The 4,505-nt window shown below is 36.2% G+C and overlaps 1 long non-coding RNA gene across 1 annotated transcript; it reads left to right on the forward strand.

Annotated features, from left to right (window-relative positions):
* Positions 1-2,423: 2,423 nt before the first annotated feature.
* On the forward strand, positions 2,424-4,031 carry LOC129423695 (uncharacterized). The gene is made up of 3 exons (XR_012372311.1): positions 2,424-2,583; positions 2,985-3,033; positions 3,894-4,031. It is a non-coding gene; the product is annotated as an uncharacterized lncRNA (long non-coding RNA).
* Positions 4,032-4,505: the final 474 nt, after the last annotated feature.

The raw sequence follows: 4,505 nt of genomic DNA on the forward strand, positions 1-4,505 counted from the left end.
ATTCATCTTTGCCATGTTATATTCATTTAGTTGACTAGTTGTACACACTAAAAAAAATATAAACATTAATGTCATTAATCAAAACACTTACTTTGTCATATTAAGATCACTGTCATTGCGGTTACTTGACGTCCTCGCTTAACGTCTTTCACAGAGATCAGCTGTAAAATGTTTTTGGTTCTGCTCGATTTTCGTTGACTTTGAGTAAAATTATGGAAAGTTTTTCATAAGATCCTCTGGGGTCAATGTATTAGCATGAGAAGCTTGCTGTCGGGAGAACAAGCACCCGTCTCCCGAGTGCCTCTCAGGGAAAATATTAGATGCTGATGGCTTACGTTTCTTTCCCGTCACAGAAAACCATCACAGGTTTAGCGATGCAATTAAAGTATTATTTTGTTTTGTTTGTTGATCACGAAGTACAAAGTAGATGAGGAAAAGTAGGACTCCGTGTACTCAGCGCGTCCGCCATTGTTTGTTTACATTGCGTGACTGGTGGGCTGTAATATCAGAAATGGATTTATTGCGTTCTGTAAAAAAGGAGCAGTGGCGTTTATCGCATTTTGGAAAAAAGGGAGAAAAGATGACAGAATAACACGGCGGATATCGGATTTTGCGTAAAATTAAGAATTTACTTTTATGTCATGACACGGTGGGAGAGACAGGACGCAAAAGCAAGGTTCCAAATAAATAACATTTAATAATAAACACACGAGGGCTGACAAGGTGAATACAGAAACTCAGGAACATGAACACAGGAACATCCAAGACAGGGAACAGACGGGGTAGCAATGACAATGATCCAGCAGTGAGCAAACAGAAGACAGAGGTATATATACACACAAATACTAAATGACAAACAGGTGTGATGAGGCAGGTAATTAATCAATGAATGTCCAGGTGATAACAATCGGAACAGAGACAAGACATGACACGGATTAACCGTGACATTACCCTCCCCTCTACGAGTGGCTACCAGACACTCACATAAAACACAACAAAAACAAAGTCTGGTAGCGAGAGTCCAAAAGAGGGGTGGAGGGCTTGGGGACCCTGGCGAAGCCGGCAGCCGCCGGGATGAGACCAACAGGACGGTTGGCCGGACTGCGCCAGGAGAACCGGAGCGATCGCTCCGAGAACCGAGGCAGACGAATTACCCCCCTCCTGGGAATCGTCGACGATCAGATGCCCCCGGAAATCATCTCCCATCCCCTCGCGGAAACGGAGACCCTCGGTAGCCACCCCGGGGAAATGATTGGGCGTGGTCCGTTCCGGATCCCCCTGCGAGCAGGATGGTGGTCCTCCGAGGGACTGTCGACGACGACTTAACCGTTGTGGGACCGCCTGGGCAGATCCTCCTCCCGCAGGAGCGAGCGATCGCTCACGGTGGTCCCCAAGAGACATCGGGGCTGATGGGGAATGAACCCCGATGTCACTACTCCCCCTCGACGAAACTCCTGGGGGAGCCGCCCTCCGTGAACCTGCTGCGTCCAGTTTTGGCTGGATCATTCTGTCATGACACGGTGGGAGAGACAGGACGCAAATGCAAGGTTCCAAATAAATAACATTTAATAATAAACACACGAGGGCTGACAAGGTGAATACAGAAACTCAGGAACATGAACACAGGAACATCCAAGACAGGGAACAGACGGGGTAGCAATGACAATGATCCAGCAGTGAGCAAACCCTGGTGAAAAACAAATATACTTTATTGTATTTCAAGTATATTTAACTTTGCAATAGTACATTACAAATATACTTACAAAGGAATGTACTTTCTTTAAACATATTTAAAGTATGCTTACAACATATTTGCGCGTATTTTTTACAATTAAACTTTTAACATACTTCAAAATAATTATACTTCAGTATATTTTCTAAAAGTATACTTTAGAAAAATATACTTAAAGTTAAAGTTTTGTGCAATTTTTAAAGTATACTAAATTTAAACTTATTTTAAAATGTATTTTAGGTATACTTTATCGTTATGCTTAAAGTTATCATTATAATAATGCACTGACAGTATATTTCTAAAATACATTATTTAGTATTCTTTAGAAACAGTATATTTTAAGCACATTTTGAAAGTATATGGGGTGTACAAATGTATATTATTTTATGGAGAAATAACGTGGGCTTAAAATTACGAGAGAGCAGTATGTTCAGTTACATTTTATATTGTAGATGTATACATTTGTAATATACTATTAACATAATAAGGTACACTTTAACTTCACTATAGTCAAGCATTGGATAAACCAATGAACTGTGTTTTACCACAAAATAACCATGGTTTTGCTAATAATAATCAATACACAAAAAAACATGGTTACTAAACTTTTACCACAAAAAAAAAACATTTTCGTAAGGGGAATATGAGTGTTTGTTTTTTTGTAGTTTTTGAGTCAACTGCATACCGCTTTTAGCTGTACACATTAATTAACTTAAACAGTTTTCGTAAATGCATTTCAGAGAAAAGTGAATTCTGAGATTTGAATAATGCATCTGACGTGTGGGATGACGTCACGACGCACGTATTTTGATTTTTAACAGTCGTTCAAGACAGACGGATTCAGTCCCAAGGTACGTTAAAATATCTTAAAATTAATATATTTGATTATCGTTTGACCATACTGAAGTTTATCAGTAGACTATCATATTTCGAATGCGAAATGTTGTCAATAACACGGTGTCTAACTCGCTATTAGTGATAAGCTGCTGTGTAGCTTAGCTTAGCTTATAGCTAATGTTAAAGGTTTGAAAGATAGCACTGTTAGCCTGTTATATCGAAATAGTACACCCGATTGTTTTGTTAAATATATGTTTTGGTGTGTATGTATATGTTAATGAAAAAAGGTAGCGTCAGAAAATCTGTTTTTTTAATGTAGCGTGAAAGTTAACCATTTATTGACTGTTTAGAGGTTGTAAGGCTTTTACCTAACTTAACTGTATTTAGTATTAATGATGCTGCATTCTTTCCTCAGAAGCTAAAGTTTTTCAAAGACATTTGTAGGGAGGACTTTGCAGCTAATGGTAAGTCATTTTAAACTCTTAAGATATAATAATTCATTCGTAGTAGTAAATCAAGCTTCAGTTTAGATAACGTTATATACATATTGAGGTGGTTTCCCGGACAGGGATTAGACTAGTCCTAGACTAAAATAAAAGTAAGAGCTGTCCAAACTGAAAACAACTTGCACTGACATATCTTAAAATACATCAGTGTCCTTTGTTTTGCCTTAAAATGCACACAGGTAATGTTTTTATTAAGGCATGTTTTTTTAAACTAGTTATATTTCTTAATTAAACTAAGGCCTAGTCCTGTTTTAAGCTAATCCCTTTACAGGAAACCACCCAATTGTCTGCTTGTTGCATTTTCTTTCTGACAAGTTTTACATTTAAATTTAATACAATAAAATCTTTCTTTAGGAGCTAAAGTATTTTATGTAAGGAGGATTTTGCAGCCCATATAGGCAAGTCATTAATGAAAACTTTTAGGGGTGGTTTCCCGGAGAGGGATTAGCTTTATCCAGGACTAGACCTTAGTTTAATTAGGATAGTTTTAACAAACATGCCTTACTAAAAACATTACTTATGTGCATTACGATGTAAAACAAAGGGCACTGATGTATTTTAAGATATGTCAGAGCAAGTTGTTTTCAGTTTGGACAGCTCTTACATTTATTTTAGTCTAGGACTAGTCTAATTCCTGTCTGGGAAACCGCCCCTTAATATATATGATGACATTTTAGTCAAGCTCTAGTTTAGGTAAAAATATATCTGCTATACAATCTCTGCCAGTAAACTATAGATTTAATACAGTAAGTCTTAAATAAATGTAATGTTTTAATATTAAACACTTTTTCATTGAGCTTATTGTCTATCTTTTTCAGATTTCCTAAGGCTGAACCAAAACCTGCCAGACTAAAGTTGATTTGGGAGAGAAAGACGTTGTAAACTCAATCATCTTGACATTCTTCAATGAGTAATTGTTCAATTTGTAGGCAAATACTGTACACTTTGAATGCTGTGCCTGTGAATAAAACTATATTTTAAATATATTTAAAATGAATTGTTTTTGACTGTTTTAATCAGCTTTTATTTATTTGGAAAAAATTATTTTGGTTATGTTACCAGCAAGTAATCTATTCCCAAAATAGCACTCTTTAAGTTAACTAATTATTAACGCACTTGAAGTATACTCATTACTAATCTAGCTGCAGGTATGTAAAAGTATACAAAATGTAATGTACTTGGCATATTCATTTTTCATCAGGGCAGTTTTTATAATTTTGGATTGGCCAAAAATATATAGAATGTATGCAAACAGTCTATTTAAGGTATACTGATTGTATGTTTGCAAGACACTCATAATACATTTGTAATGTACTCCTAACATAAATAAAACACACTCTAAATCCACTTATCAAGCATGAATTTAGCACAAAAACAGTCATGTACTTAAATTGTACTAAATACACTTAAAGTTGTTCCACTTTAGCACA

Source organism: Misgurnus anguillicaudatus, chromosome 11, assembly GCF_027580225.2.
Source record: "Misgurnus anguillicaudatus chromosome 11, ASM2758022v2, whole genome shotgun sequence".
Classification (NCBI taxonomy): Eukaryota; Metazoa; Chordata; class Actinopteri; order Cypriniformes; family Cobitidae; genus Misgurnus; species Misgurnus anguillicaudatus.